The sequence below is a fragment of the Fukomys damarensis genome, unplaced genomic scaffold, assembly GCF_012274545.1.
Source record: "Fukomys damarensis isolate Sample0158 unplaced genomic scaffold, DMR_v1.0_HiC HiC_scaffold_15, whole genome shotgun sequence".
NCBI classification, from domain to species: domain Eukaryota; kingdom Metazoa; phylum Chordata; class Mammalia; order Rodentia; family Bathyergidae; genus Fukomys; species Fukomys damarensis.
Genome location: NW_022900927.1, coordinates 8,419,157 through 8,436,992, shown reverse-complemented (window position 1 = coordinate 8,436,992; position 17,836 = coordinate 8,419,157).

Genomic DNA, 17,836 nt, shown 5'->3' with positions numbered 1-17,836 from the left:
ATTGAACTGTAAAGCTTACGTATATTTTGTATGCACCATAGACACATAGCCTGAAGGTAATTTTATACAATATTTTTAATATACATGTATTGATTGTGACCCCCATCACAGGAATGTTGAAATTTCCTACTTGTGTCATTATGCCAGTAATCAAAGTTTCAAATTTTGCAGCATTTTGGATTTTTGGACTAGGGATATTTGACCTTTATATCAGTGTATTATATATATTGTCCACAGCCTGTACACAAGGAGTCTACAAAGCACTCAGTTGAACTGGAATACTAGGCTTCTAATACTAACACTGCAAAAGGTGTCACCAAATTTCTTATACCCCAGAGAGTGATAACTTGTACCTGCTCTGGATGGGATGTAACCTCTTCAAAAGAAAGTCCTCTAGTTGTCATTCACAGGCAATTTGTCCAGATCAGAGTCAAGAAACATCAGATACCCACACCCAGGCTTCACAGGACTGAAAAAACATTCCTCTGCCACACTGTGCTGCCTTGCACTTTCAAGTTTTTATTTTCGAATTACTTCTCTTGATCATTAATTTGTGTGTTTAAGAATTGAAAGCGCAAAGAAAATGAGATTATAAATTTATGTTGACATTTCAGATAACTTAATCTCCAAAAGGGGGTCCTTAAACTGATTTCCATGTTTTCACATGTTTTCAATTTGTTGACATCAAATCAGAACATTTTTTTCTTTTTAGAGGCTCCTGGTCCCAGTGTTAAGATGGCAATAAAGTCACTGTGCTTACTAGAGAGACTATAAAAAAAAAAAAAAACCTAGGCAGCATGTGCCTTTTAAATATAAGCCACTTTGTAAAACACTGAGGGGGCTGGGGATTTAGCTCAATGGTTCTGGTGCCTGCCTGGCAAGCACAGGACCTGAGTTCGATCCCCAGTACCAAAAAAACAAAAAACAAAAAACAAAACAAACAAACAAAAAAACACTGAGTATGCTCAAAGAGCATGCCCCAAAAGTTCCTAAAATCCTAAAAATTCACTTTAAAAATAATAAAAACTTGGCATTAAGGTCATATCAGTCAGCTTAAAATAACCAAAGCAAATAGGGAGGGGAGGAGGGGTGAAGGGAGGGCAGGGACAAGGGGAAAAAATGAGAACCAAGACCTGTCATGTAAAGATACAAGATCCCAATAATGAACGTAATTGTACTGTATACCTAAAATGTACCAATAAACTCAATAAAAGAAAATAAAATAACCAAATCCCTTTAATAATATAAGGAAGTAAATAATTACTCCAAAAAAAACCCCCAAATTAAAAAACAACATATATGGCATCATGGAAGATAAAATCATATAATTAAAGGAAGGAAATTCTAAAGCACCTGCATGTGTTAGAGAATTACATTAAAAGGCATATCAGGATATATGTTTACCTCCAGTATTAGTTCCAAGCACAAAATATAAATTAAAAATTTTCACGAAATAACCTGTTTAGTTATTGCCTCCTTAGTTAAACATTCCAAAAAAATTTAAATGCATTCAAGAGGAGAAGAAGAATATCATCACTATCACTAGCATAAACAATATGAACAACTTCAAATCACTGTCATAGTTTCTAACCTGAACATTTCTAAGTCTGGGCCTTGATGTTGCTTATAATCCCTTACTTAAAAAGAAACTGACGAGAGAATAGATTCATTCATAGGAAAATGGATACATATTGAAGATATACTCCTAAGTGAAATAAATAAGTCACACATGTGTAAATACCAAATAGTTTCCCTGGTGTGAATATTCTGCAACAATGCATAAGATTCTAATAAGATTACTGACATTTAGAAATTTGAAGAAAGGAGCTAAAGGTGTAGGGAAGGTGTGATGCGTAGGGGAAAAACAAAAAGGGAAAAGAAAAAAATGTGAGAGAATGAAAAGATGAAAATAAAGTGTTTGTAGATGGGGAGGGGAGGAGGGGGTGAAGGGAGGGCAGAGGTAAGGGGAAAAAATGAGAATCAAGACTTGCCATGTAAAGGTACATGATCCCAACAATGAATGTAACTGTACTGTATCCCTAAAATGTACCAATAAACTCAATAAAATTAAAAAAAAAAAAGAAACTGACTATATTTTTAATACCTTCCATCATGATTTCACTTACAAGTAGTAAAAATATATATCACTAGCACCTGAGTACCTCACCAAGCTCCATCTGTTTTCTCTAACACAGACCTCCACCCCCTTCGAAACTCAGCAGCAGATTCCCAAATCATCTCTTGCAGAATGGGATACAAGTTTACAAATCAGTATTATTCCCACATCCTATTTCTTATAAAACTTTAAAAATTTTATATGTAGGGCTGATGGTAAATCCTTTCAACTGCATATCAAGCCATTTCCTTCAACTTCCTTTTAATGGAATGATATAAAATTACATCATCTGTAAAGTTCTTTTAAGCTGAGAAACAAAATGCGTCTGTGATATCACTTAGCATGAACAGATTTCAGCAGCAATGGGATGTATGATTTCCTACCTATCAAAATTACTTAACATCTCACTTTGTTTTCTTAAATTCTTTTATTGGTATATTTTAGGTATACAGTACATTTACATTCTTCATTGGGATCTTGTACCTCTACATTATGTACCTTGGTTCTTATTTTTCCCCATTCCCTGGCCCTCCCTTCAACACCTTCCTATTTACAAAGACTGCTTCCATTTTTTCCTTTTCTCATGTTTTTTTTCCTTTCCTTTCCCTTACCCTCACACTTCCCCTACCCCTTTGGACCTTTTCTTCCTATTTCACATTATCAATTATTCATTTTAATTCTTATTTGCACTTTTAGTTACTCACACCAGAGAAACTATTTGGTATTTACAAGTGTATGTGTGTCCTATTTATTTCACTTAAGAGTATGGCCTCAATGTGCATCCATTTAGCTATAAATGTCTCTAGTTTCTCATTCTTTATGGCTGAGTAGTACTCAGTACTTATAAAAACAAAAAAATGCACCTTCTTTAATCAGTCTCCAGTTGATGGACACATGGGCTGTTGCCAAGTTTTAGCTATTACAAATTCTGCCACTATAAACATGGGTGTGCATATGATTCTTTTAATTCTTTTAGGAAGGTACCCATCAAAGGAATAGCTGGGTCAAATGGAACTTCCAATCATAGTTCTTTGAGGTATCTCCATATTGATTTCCACAGTGGTTGCACCAGCGTGCACTCCCACCAACAATGGAGAAAGGTTCCTTTCTCCTACAACCCAGCCAACATCTGTTATTGGTTGATTTCTTAATAGCAGCCATTCTTTCTGGGGTGAGGTGGAATCCCAGTGTTGTTTTCATCTGATCTCTCAAAATACCAGTTGATGTTAAACATTATTCATATATTTATTTGCTGCTTGTACTTCTTTGTCTGAGAAATGTCTGTTCATTTCAGATAACCATTTTTTAATTGGGTCTTTATATTTAGGGGGGGTCTGATTTTTTTGAGTTTTTTATATATTGTAGATAGTAAACCTTTGTCTGAGGGACAGCTGGTAAAAATTTTTTCCCACACTGTGGGTTGTCTCTTAGCTCTACTTGTGATTTCTCTAGCAGTGCAGAAGCTTTTTAAAAAGATGAGATCCCAGTTGTTGATTCTTTGTGCTAGTTCCCGTGCTACTGAGGATTTGTTCATAAACTCTTTTCCTATGCCGATATCTTCAAGAGTTCTACCTAAATAATCTTCCAGCAAGTTTAGTGTTTCTGTTTTAATGTTAGATTTTTAATCCACTTGGATTTTAGTTTATTACATGGTGAAAGATAAGGGTCTAGTTTTAATCTGTGGCAGGTTGAAATCCAGTTTTTCCCACATCATTTATTAAAGAGGCTATCTTTCCTCCAATGAGGATGGTGGCTCCTTTGTCAAAGATGAGGTAGCTGACTATGTCAGGAGTTGTTTCTACATCTTCTCATGTATTCCACTGATCCTCAGGTCTGTTTCTTTGCCAGTACCATGCTGTTTTTATCAAAGTGGCTTTGTAGTATAGTTTCAAGTTGAGGATTGTGATACCCATTGTCATGACTTGACATCTCACTTTAAATGTTGTACACCTTAACTGAATTCGAATCTAGAAAGCAAGGTGATTCATTAGGTGTGGGCCATGGGGCTGCGCATAACAGAATGATATTGGCTCTACTCTTAGCAATGATTGTTAAAGTGCTCCCTGAGAAAAGCAAGCTGCTGGCCAGGTCTATACCACCGGCAACAGGATCAGTCTCAAATTTGTCAAAGACCGACATGGTAGGTGTGGCTGCCTATTGCCCCTTAAAATGAATATCAAGAGAAGAAAGGTAGAAAGAAAAAGAGAGTTACTTTTTCCTTTTACTTCTGCAGACACCGTCAGCTGTGAAGGAATAAGTGATGGCAGTGGAGTCCATCGTGTGCCAAGGAGTGCTTCATTTTGGAGCAAGGTCAATGACCCCTCACCTCCAGCAGGAGCAGCTCCCTGAACATGAGGATGTTCACACACACACACACACACACACACACAATTACAAAGTGGTGACTATTAAAATTATTTATGTCTTGGTAATTTATTGAATAAGTATTTATTGGGTGTCATTATATGTTAATGAGTCCCATATTCTCCTGTGAAACTCTTCTTCCTTAAAAATGTCATATCTTCAGCAAATATTTCTCCCACTCAAACAAAAAGACTTTCAGTACTACCATAATGAAGTGTCTAATTTCAGTACATAAGCTTTGAAAATGGCCACCTAATGGAACATGGTCTGCTTCTAAGCTACAGATTATATGATTTATAATACCAGCTTGTTACACCACCTTAGATCTCTGTGGCTATTATAAAAACACAGAAGTTTCTACAATATCTCTAGTGATGACTAAGCCATGAAACAGTCTATTATATCTTTGTGTAGTTCTGAGAAAGCACTCTTCCTTCTCTGTGCAGAAATAACTGTTTCCCATAATTTCCACACTCTGTTGAAAGTGTTGCCCTTTGAGGATACATAAAGTGTTCAAGGTTTCTACTAGTGAAATCAAAATTACAGTTGGCATTTATTGGGTGTTTACTGTGTTAGTGCCTCGAGCTAAATTCTTTTCAGATATTATGTTATCTTCTTGTATAAACACAGACCCCCATCATCTTCTTTTCCAGGCAAAATAAACCAAAGTCTTACAACTGTGTTTCATATGATTGTTTCTAAGCCTTTCCACATTCTGTTCGCCCTCCTCTGGTCAGCTCCAGAATTAGTGACCCTCTTAAAATGTGGCACCAGTATGAAGTCACTATCTTCCAGATGTAAGTTAACCAACTCCAAGTAAAAGAAAAATACCATTTTCTTGGTCTGCACAAGCTATTTCTCTTAGTCTGGACTAAGAATACGGAGACTTTTGGGTTTGTCTCTATGGGGTGGTTGTGCAGATAAATCATATTCGTATTTCCATTGTTCTTAACTAAAACCCTGAAGACTTTCTTCATACAATTTCATATAAACCAAGTCTCCACCATGCTGTGATGTTGACTTTTAATGTAAGGGTAATGCTTACTTTGCATTTATTTAACCATTTATTCTTTTCAACCCACCATTCCTTTCAAGTTATCATATTTAGAAATCTTTTGTTAAAGCGAAGTCCTCTTAGGGACGCTCTTATTTTTTTATTAGTACATGTCTGCAATACATAATGATAACATTCATTGGGGAAATGTTTGTTTACTTTCATTCTTCCTTTCTCTTATTCATCAAGTTTGCTGAACATGGGCCAGGGATTTAGCTCAGTGGTGCCTGTCTTACAAGTGCAAGGCCCTGAGTTTGATCCCCAGTACAAAAAAAAAAAAAAAAGATTGAATTCTTACATGCAATTAGTGTGCTGGAATGAAATCCAACTTTCACTCCTGATTTCATTTAAAGTCAAAGGGTATTTTTTCCCATGCCCTCACTTATAGAAGCTCAGGTCTTTCTTAATATTGTATATTATTTCCAATGTGGATATATTTTCACTATAGCTGCAGGCAATAGATGGGTCAACTATAGTATTTTTATCCTCCTTCCTAAGAAATCATTGAAAGTCAAAGATATTCACTGAGCAGTTGGTGATAACATAGTGCTGAAGCCAGTTTTGTTAACCTCAAAATCCAGTGCTTTCTAATCTACTGTTGATGTCTCCTTTTCATCAATTTTAGAAAAAAAATTCCTCTTATAATTGAATCCCTCCCTATGCTTTGTATTTCCAAAAATAAAAATAAAAGGTAGGTAACCTTACCTTTATCCCTCTCTGATTTTATGACAGAATACTTGGACCCAAATTATTTGGTGCTTCAGCTCTGGTCCAGAAATCTACTAGTTATGTTTTTTTCCTGTTGTATGTTCACTTTTAAATGGCCTCTTCACATGTGTTTTGTTTTCTTGTTTTGGAAATAGAACATAAGTAAATCTCAGCTACATCTTTTATACTGTATTTTTTCCTCAGTGAACCCCATTACACAATGAAATAATATCTCTCATGTCAACTCTTTCCTACCTATCACCTGAGGGAAATCCTCTTCCCCATATAGTTACCTTAATCCTGAAATAGCTAATTTGGACTCTATTACTGCCAATTCCTAAAAATTACCATCCACTAATAAAACACACAGAAATTTACCTTAAAAATCCAAAGACTATCAAAAGAGAGCATAGACCAAACAGAAAATCACAAAAGAAGAGCTTCACAGGTACTGGCAATAACTGAAAAATCTAACCAAAATTTTCAAGTGTGTAAATGTGTGGAAAGAGTTTAATGCTTTAAAAAATGTATCATATTTGGTTTTCACTGATATACCTTTGTTGGGTGTGAGTTATTTTATATTTATACTTCCTGTGGTTCCCAGATTTCTTGAATCTGTTGTTTGATTATCCCAATAGTTTAGAAAGTTCTCAACCATTATCTTTTCAAATATTATTTCTGGCCCTTGCTTTCTCTGCTCTCACTTTTCTGAGATTTTTATAATATGTACGTAAGCTCTTTCACTGCATCTGCTATGTCCACTAGCCATTCTTATTTTTTCCAGTGGATATTTGAGACAATTTCTTCTGACCTATCTTCTAGTTTTGTAACTGTCTCTTCACCTATGTCTAATGTGCAATGCATTTATTGTAGTCTTAGTTTTAATTTCTTATAACATTGCATTATCATACAATTTCCAATTTTATGCTTAAATTTGTGATCTTGTTTTACATAATAAACATAATACACATATATATTTTAAAGTCCATGGCTGATAACTGCACTGTCTGGAAGCCCTTCAGTCTTTTTGTATTATCTGCTTGAGGGTTTTGTGCATACTGTCTTATTACCTTTTATACCTGGTTATTTTTTATTCTTGGCTGAATATCAGATTTCCTAAATTATTCACCGAAGCAATTTGTGGTTAAGGATGATATTGTACTTCTTTTTTTTTTTTCAATCAGGTAGCTGGAGGTGCTAGCAATTTGAGACAACCTCAATTCAATTTAAAGGACTGAGATACTTTGAAACTAAACTGAACAGTCTACTTTGAGTTTACTCTCATATTTTGGATATGAATTTTCAAGATACAACCTAAACTGAGACCACTTTACCAGGACCACCAGTGTCTTGGCAAGCCCTGAATTCTAATCCTTATCCTAGCCCCATGAGTTGTCCAAAGCAATGATCAGCCTCTCAGGCTCTCAATATTTCTCCAGTACTGACATATCCCTCTAGGAAAAGTGGCCATTGGTGCTGGGCTCACCTCCATGTGTCACTATTTTCTCCCATGTCCTAGAAAACAATTATTTACTAGCTTGTTAGCTATCTGATATTTTCAAAATTTTTAATTATCCAATAATAAAAGTTTAAAAGAAAAACCAATAGATATATAAATAAATAAAGTACTTTATCCAGCATTACTAATTATCATTAGCATAAAGTTTATTCAAATTAGTCTGCTATTACTAGAAATAGAAGTTTCTAGGACTTTGTTCATTCATGGGTCACTTTAGCCATTTCTGTAGGCAAAAGTCAACAATCAAGCTCATCTCTGAATTAATGGCCTTCCCTTTCTGATGCAACTCCAAAAGCAGCAGAGAACCATAAAGGGGTACTCATTTCAGCATAATTGCTTGCTGTGTGGCTTCAGTCCACCTGTCCTCAGATAGGAGTCCCTAGCTTTCATTTCCCTTCGCTTTACTTGTTGAAGCCTCCTCATTTACTACTGCTACATGGAAATCCTATTAAAAGCAGGAAGGTGGTATGGAAAGAGCAGTGAATTTGGAGTAGAAAACACATTTTAATCCATTTTCACTATGTTTAGTGCATGTGTTCCACACTTTCCCACATCATGCACCACACCTTCTAACGAGCTTATAGATAAGAGGCATTCAGTTTTGTCCTCTTCTGGGTTTTAGTGATCCTTAGCATGTTTATCTGTAAGTTACAAATGATAACATCCACCTCATATATTTGAAAGGATTAACTAAGAAAATTTATGTTAAACCATTGAAGTCACAATCACACATAGGAGAAACTTAATCTCTTTTCATTGAATGATTTCAATTTTAGACACAGTATTTTATATAACAAATTTGTTTCTAAAAAATGTAGTAAATCAAATTATACTTTAAATTCACCAATGAGAGGAAATTCATTATATGGCAAAAAAAAAATTCAATACAGTATTAAATCCATTTTACTTAATCTCTTGTGACCGTATTGATTAATTTCTGTAAAGTTAATTTGATCAGAGTGAGTTGTATTTGCAATAAGGACCCAATCACTTCCTCTGTTTGGATGCACTTAGAAACCCTCACAGAGCTGCTGGCCCTCTGCTGTACCTATAAACAGTGATATTGTTCCATGTATGTACAGCGACCATGCCTTGATCTGGGTGGGCGTAAATAATCTAGAACTGGAACTTTCATCATAAGAGTTTCATGAGGCCAGAGACTTAATAAGCCCTAGGAGGAAAAACAAAACAAAAACCCTTTCAATCAATTTTTCAGATATTAATTCAAACATGATTTTTTAGTTCTGAAGGGTGAAATGTTTTTATAACTTTATTGTATCTCAGCAGATTTCATCATTTATTATGTTGACTGAAATTTTATCATTGTTTCAAGTAGCATTCTTTATGGGAGCACTTTGTCCTTTTGGAGTTTAAATCTGGGTATAGCTCTGCTGTTTTCAGTATCCAGTTCTTTGTAGGTTGTCATTTTCTAAATAATAAAAAAAAAGTATTCTAATGGAAATATAAACACCTTGACTTCATTTTGATAATATGCCAGTAATGACTATAAATGATAACAAATGTGGATTTATTTAACTCATAATTCAAGAAAATTATATTATGTTAGAAATCCTAGATAATCTTTTTGGAGGTAGGGAGGTGTGGACTTGAAGGATTACGCCAACTCATTGCTAAGAAAGTTCTGATAATAATTAGCTTCTTTTAGTGACACATCTATTATAAATGTTAAAGTAAAGGAGAAATTATCCTGAAAGCCTCTCATTTGAACATGTCATTCATTTCATAAAGTTCTCTAGAAGACCAATATTTTATGATATGCTGTTATGCATATTTACTGTCATTTTACTTTAAGATTGGATCCAATCTTATTTCTTCCTGTAGATTCTTGCAATTATGGTAATTCATTTCCAATAGATTTCAAAATTAAATGTGACTTACAAACATAGGCTATAGTAATAGCACAGGACATAGCCAAGTCAACTGCTAAGGTTCAAATTTCTGCTGTGTTATTTTAAGACAAATTAAGACTCAGTTTTGGAACCTGTAAAATGGGAAAAATAATAGTGCCTACCTCATATAGATGAGAATTAAATGAGATCAACCATATAAGGCAATTAACATACGGCTGACATATAACTGCTCATTAAGTAGTAGGTACATGTAGTGTATTCTAAAATATACATTCAAAGCATAGTTTTTATTAGGAAGCAATGATGAAAGTAATCGTATATAACAAATATTCAACCATCATTCTCTAGCCATAATGCTTGATTCTTGTCTGAGTCACCTACCAAGTCTATTTTCTCATCTCTGCAAGAGGGACAAGATAGGACATTCATAAATAGACTCAAAAGGAAAATGAGATATAAAAATAGAGGAAGTTCAACTCTATCATTAATGTAATTATTTTTCCTGTTTTTTTTTTTCCAGTACTGGGGATCAAACTCAGAACCTTGCATGTGCCAGACAGGCGCGGTGCCACTGAGCTACATCCCCAGCCCCTCATTAATGTAATTTTATACGTGAAATAGATCAGGATCAAACAGAAAGTTAAAAAAAAAGTTATATCCATTTATGTGTTTTCAATTGGTACTATAATTAAATACATCTCAGAAATACAAAAGTATGTCCTTAACATGATTTTTTTAAAAAATATATACCCGGGCCAGAGATTTAGCTCAGTGGTTTGGTGGCCTGCCTTGCAAGCGCAAAGACCCAAGTTCAATCCCTGGTACCAAAAAAAAAGAAAAAGAAACAACCACTAAAAATATATACCCAAAGCTAGAAAAGGGTGGAGGGGGGGGGAAATGGCAAAGTAAAGATCAGGAGCAAAACACAGCCTCTCTAGGCCCATAATCAAGGCACCTGAAAAATAACTTGGTGAAGAGAAAAAGTAGATCTCCAGCAATTGAGGGGGAGCTGACAAGAAAACTAGGAACTACAGAGAAATTGGAGAAACAAAGCATAATACAGAGAAAACAATAAAACAATGTGGAAGCTCACCCTAGCTCCTGGGGAGGCAGACCTGTCTCCACAGACATAAGGTAAACCCTGAGGGTTGGCAGCTCCAGGGAGAAACAACAGACCTGACCAATGGCACTGGCCCCAAGAAAAGCCCAAGGCTATTGTAAACTGCAAAAATAGCATGGGATTTTACTCTGAAAGTGACTCCTCCTACAAGGCAGGTTACTATAGAACAAATCAAGTGTAGTACCTATCATATTTGAGAGGGTTTAATCAGGAGTGATTTGGAAGGAATTGTTAAAAATTGAGCTATATAACAATTTCACTTCAGGTCTTCCAGTGTTAGCCTACCACAGTGATTTGGTGGGAGAAAACCATAATCCCAGGGAGGGTATTAGGTAGACATATGCTTCCTGAGATGTTTAAGCTCTGACTGGGAAGGATGTGGGGGCCCCCATGCTCAGTGGTAAGAAGCTATGCCCAGTCTAGAATAGCAAAAGCCATCTTAGACAATGGACACATGGCAGCGGGTATAACAATTCCCAATTTGAAACTATACTACAAAGCCACTGTGATAAAAACAGCATGGTACTGGCAAAGAAATAGGCCTGAGGATCAGTGGAACAGACTGGAAGACACAAAAACAAATCCAGATGCACTCAGCTATCTCATCTTTGACAAAGGAGCCGACCATCCTCAGTGGAGGAAAGATAGCCTCTTTAATAAATGGTGTTGGAAAAACTGGATTTCAACCTGCCACAGATTAAAACTAGACCCTTATCTTTCACCATGCACTAAATTAAAATCCAAATGGATTAAAGATCTAAATATTAAAACAGAAATATTAAACTTGCTGGAAGGTAAGTTAGGCAGAACTCTGGAAGACACTGGCATAGGAAAAGACTTTATGAACAAATCCTCAGTAGCATGGGAACTAGTAGATAGAATCAACAACTGTGATTTCATCTTATTTAAAAGTTTCTATACTTCAAAAGAAACCATCAGCAGAACTAAGAGACAACCTACAATGTGGGAAAAAAATTTTTACCAGCTGTTCCTCAGACAAAGGACTATTATGAAGAATATATAAAGAACTCAAAACAATCAGCCCCCACCAAATATAATGCCCCGATTAAAAAATGGGTATCTGAAATGAACAGACATTTCTCAGACAAAGAAGTAAATGCAGCAATATATGAAAAAATGCTCCACATCACTGATCATTCAAGAGATGCAGATGAAAACAATACTGAGATTCCACCTCACCCCACAAAGAATGGCTGCTATCAAGAAATCACACAATAACAAATGTTGGCGGGGTTGTGGGGAGGAAGGAATCCTTCTCCACTGTTGGTGCGAGTGCAGACTGGTGCAACCACTATGGAAATCAATATGGAGATACCTCAAAGAGCTTGGACTGGAGGTTCCATTTGACCCAGCCATCCCTCTGCTGGGTATCTTTCCAAAAGAACTAAAAGAATCATATCACAGAGAAGTATGCGCACCCATGTTTATAGTGGCACAGTTTGTAATAGCTAAAACTTGGAAACAGCCCATTTGCCCATCCGTTGGAAACTGGATAAAGAAGATGTGGTTTTTCTATAAAATGGAATTATTACTCAGCCATAACGAATGAGAAAATAGATTCATTCATAGGAAAATGGATACATATTGAAGATATACTCCTAAGTGAAATAAATAAGTCACACGTGTAAATACCAAATAGTTTCTCTGGTGTGAATAATCTGTAATAATACAGAAGATCCTAATAAGATTACTGACATTTAGAAATGGGAAGAAAGGAGCTAAAGGTGTAGGGAAGGTGGGATGGGTAGGGGAAGGGTAATAAGGGAAAAGAAAAAAATGTGAGATAATGAAAAGATGGAAATAAAATGTTTGTAGATAGGGGGAAGGGGGTGAAGGGAGGGCAGGGACAAGGTGAAAAAATGAGAACCAAGACCTGTCATGTAGAGGTACATGATCCCCACAATGAATGTAACTGTACTGTATCCCTAAAATGTTCCAATAAACTCAATTAAAGCTGGGGGAAAAAAAAAGAAGCTATGCCCAGGCTGAGTGGCTTTTAGAGGTGTCTGGGTCTGAAAGTTCTAACATTAAATCCGTGGTCTGTTTCAGCCTCCACCCTGCTGCCTACAAACAGCACAGAGATCAAGTGGTCTGACTGCCTTCCCTATCTGCCAATGTGAGCAAGGGTATACCTCAGCTTGGACAGTTGCCACAGCCTGGGGTCCACACAGGTGCCACTAGGACAGTAGGAGGGGAACACATCAGAAACCCACAGCCTATAAACCTAGGCAAAAACAGCTAAGCCTTGGGGTACAAAGAGGGAAATAGAAAAGGATAGTTGCTGAAGTAACTACAGCCATAGGGCAAACATCATTGATTAACCAAGCCCAGTGGAAGGCAGGTGGGAATGTTTTGAACTAATTTGTCTTGCTTTTTTTTTTTTAACTTATTGGATTTTTTTTTAAGGATTTGGGATTTTTTTCCTTTTTTCTTTCCTTTTGTTCTTTATTCTTTTAGTTTTTCTTCTTTTTCTTGTTTGTTGTTTTCTGTTAATCTAATTAATTAAGTTCCTTTTCCTCCTTAATAAGATCCTTTATCTCAATTTTTCTCTCCTTCTCATCTTTCATTACTTAATTTTTCAAATTTTACATCTTTCATTCTCCCACTACCTATCTCCTATGTTTTTCCTGTATGAATATTAAGCTTTATTAATCTTTAGTCAAATCTATGCTATTATTATTGAATTCATTTCTATTGTTAGTGAAGGTATAGTTGTTGTTTAAGATTTTATTGCATGCCAAGATTTGGTGCACCAACATTTGGTGAAATCAAAATCTATATAGCTGAATTATTTAAAATGATAAAAGAGAAGATAAAAAATAGATCAATATGGTGATTAGCTAGCTCAAATAAGGTATAACTAAACAGATAATGGACTTAGAAAGCAAAATGATCAGCAAGTTTACAAAAGACACTTATTAGCTTTTATTAAAAGCTAGCTGAACTAAACAGAACAATGCAAATCATGAATGACCAGTTTAGCAAAGAATTAGAATCCATGAAAAATTACCAAACCAAACAGAAATTCAAGAAATTAAAGATTCTCTTGCAAGTACTGGTAGCAGTAGGACTGGGGATTTAACTCAGTGGTTCCGGCACCTGCCTCGCAAGCACAAAGGCCCAAGTTCGATCCCCAGTACCAAAAAAAAAGAAAGTACTGGCAGCAGAAATGACCAAATATGAGGACAGTGTTAGAACTAGAAGATAAGGCTGATGTCAGAGCCCAGTTACTCAGAAATACGTTTAACAAGAAAACATGAAAAATGGATCCAACACTTTCTCGATGACACAAAGAAGACTAAGATTAATTGGAATTAGTAAAACAGAACACAGGACAAATGACATTTTGAAAAAAACCTGTTTACAGAAATAATAGAAAACATTCAAAATATGAAGAAAGAATTTCTTAATGCACAGATAAGAGAGGTATATGGAACCCCAAATAGCCACAATCAAAAAAGAACTCCACAACACACCACAGTCAAAATCCCAGAAGTCTAACACAAGGACAGAATCTTAAAACCTTTCAGAAAAAAAAAATCAACAAATCCCTAGTATAATAGATTCTCAGCACAAGCCTAAAGGTCAGAAGAACTTGGGGGTTAAGCCCTAAATGAAACAACTTCCAACCAAGGCTTATATATCCTGCAAAAATGTTTTTCAAACTTGATGGGGAAATAAGGTCTTTCTAAGATAGCAGCTTAAGAAATTCATGACCACTAGACCAACACTCCAAAAATTCTCAAGGTATCCTTGAAAGGGAAAATTAAGCTAACAAATGCCAAAAAGTCTAATAGAATAAATACACAAGGCAGAATGAGCAGTTTAACAGAAGGGGAAATGAAGAATTAGCAAGAGGAAAATAATGCAATGACAGGAATAAGTCAGTACCTTTCAATGGTAATTCTCAATGTGAATGGTCTCAATTCCCCAGTAAAAAGACGCAGATTGGCAGAATAGATCAAGAAACAAAACCCAATGGTAGGCTGTATACAAGAAACACATTTAAGGGGAAAAAATGAGAACCAAGACCTGTCATGTAAAGGTACAAGATCCCAATAATGAATGTAATTGTACTGTATACCTGAAATGTATCAATAAACTCAATAAAAGAAAAAAAAAGTTTTAGAGAAACACATTTAATCCAAAAAGAAATTCATAGACTAGAAAACAATATTCCATGAAAACAAAACCTGGAAACCAGTGGGAATAGCTATCCTATTTTCAGACAAAGTGGACTGCAAGCCAAAACTGATCAGAAGAGTCAAAGAAGGTCAATGCATATTGGTTAAAGGAACAATTCAATAGGAAGATATAACAATGATAAGTACTGAACTAGTGCCTCCACCTTCTTAAAACAAACACTACTGGATATAGAATATCAGATAAAGATCAATACAGTTGTAGTGGGGGACTTCAATACCCCACTGTCACAAACAGAACAACTAGACAAAAAAAATCAAATTAGATCAGAATTGAACCAATTAATAGATATCTACAGAGTGTTTCAGTCAACAATAGAATACACATTCTTTTTTTTTTGGTATCGGGGATTGAACTCAGGTTCTTGCGCTTTCAAGGCAGGCCACCAAACCGCTGAGCTAAATCCCCAGCCTTTAGTTTTATTTTGTTTTTTTGTTTTTTTAGAATACACATTCTTCTCAGCAGCACATGGAACTTTCTCCAAAATAGACCATACATTAGCCCATAAAGCATGCTTAAGTAAATGCAAAAGAATCAAAATTAGCCGGGCATGGTGGTGCATGCCTGTAATCCCAGCACTTGGGAGGCTGAGGCAGGAGGATTGCTGTGAGTTCAAGACCAGCCTGGGCTACTTAGTGAGGTCCAGGTCAGTTTCAACTATGTAATGAGACCCTGTCTCAAAAACAAACAAACAAGCAAACAAAAACAAAAAGAATCAAAATTACTCCATTCATATTATCAAATCATAGCATGATGAAACTAGAAATCAATGGCAAAAAGGAACCACAGAACTTGTGCAAATAAATGGAAACTAAACAATACACTGGAGTAATCAATGGGTTACAGAAGAAATCAAGGAAGAAATTAGTTCCTAGACTCAAACAAAAATGCCAGTACAACATACCAAGACCTATGGGACACAATGAAAGCAGTCCTAGGAGAAAAGATAATAGCTATGAATATCAGAAAAAAAGAGGAAGCCCAAATAAATAACCTAAGGATTCACCTCAAATTTCTAAAAAAACAAGAAAAATCCAAATACAAAGGTAGTAAAAAGAAGGAAATTATAAAGATTGGAGCAGGGATTAATGCAAGTGACTAAGAATACAAAAGATCAACCAATGATCTGGTTTTATTGAAAGAATAAATAAATAGACTAATTTTTAGCTAATCTTGCAGAAAAGTGAAAAGACCTAAATGAATGTGATTGGAAATTAAAAAGACAAGATCATAACAGACTCAGCTAAAATCCAGAAGATTGTTAGTAAAAACTTTGAAAACCTATCCTCCAATATATTGGAGAATTGAAAAGAAATGCATAGATTCCTAGGCACATATGAATTACCTAAACTGAACCAAGAACATACAAAAATGGTGAAGAATCCAGTAACAAAAAATGAAATAGAAGCAATAAAAATAGAAAAGAAAAGAACCCACCAGCTATGTAAAGTTCAAGACCCAGTGGATTCACCACTAAATTTTACAAGAACTTCAGAGATTTAACACCAATACTCCTCAAACTCTTTAATGAAATTGAAAGAGAAGGAGTTACACTACAATCATTTCTCAAAGCTTGCATTACCCTGATTCCCAAACCGGACAAAGACCTAACCAAAAATGAGATGTACAGGCCAATCTCCTTAATGAATATTGACACAAAAATCCTAAACAAATACTGACAAACAGTATGCAATAAATCATCAGATAGATCAGACATTATAACCAAGCAGGCATCATCCCAAGGATACAAGGATGGTTCAACATATGCAAATCACTGTGTGTAATACAGCTCATAAATAGAAGCAAGGACAAAAATGACATGATCATCTCAATAGATGCAAAAAAATGTTTGACAAAATCTGACATCCATTCATGATAAAAACCCTAAAGAAAATAGGTTTAGAAGAAACTTATCTCAACCTGATAAAAACCATTTATGATAAACCAATGCCAATATCATACTAAATAGGAGAAAGCTGAAAGCTTTTCCTCTAAAATCAGGAACAAGAATGTCCACTGATACCTCTCCTATTCAATATAGTACTCAAAACACTAGCTAGAGCAATCAGGCAAGAGGAAGAAATAAAAGGAAGAGGTCACAATATCTTTATTACAGGTGAATGCTCTTCTACATAAAAGACAAAAAAAATCAGCAAAAGACTCTTAGAATTCAATAGTATAACAGGATACAAAATAATAACCCAGTTCAATAGTATAACAGGATACAAAAATCAATAATCTTCCTCTACACAAGTAATGAACTCACTGAGAAAGAAATTAGGAAAACACCATTCACAATAGTGTCAAGAAAAATTAATACTTAGAAATTAACCTAAGGAGGTAAAAGACCTCTACAACAAAAAGTATAATTTTCTGAAAAAAGAGTTCCAAAAAGGCAAAAAATTAAACAATAACCCCAATTCCTAAACTGATATACAGATTTAACACAATCTCAATCACAATTCCAATCCATAACATTCTTTACAGAACTAGAAAAAACAATCCTAAAATCATACAAAACCAAAGAGACCCAGAATAGTAAAAACAATCCTGGGCAACAAGAGCAAAGCAGGTAGCATCACAATCCAGACTTCAAGTTATGTTGCAATGCCACGGTCATAAAAACAGTGTGGTACCACTGGCATCAAAACAAATATGTGGATCAACAGAAGAGAATGGAGGACACAGAAACAACTCCAGGCATATTGAGCTATCTGATCTTTGTCAGAGGAGCCAGAAACATACACTGGAGGACAGATGGCCTCTTTAACAAAAGGTGCTGGACCGGGGATTTGGCTCAGTGGTTCCACCATCTGCCTCGTAAGAGCAAGGACCCAAGTTTGATCCCCAGTACAAAAAA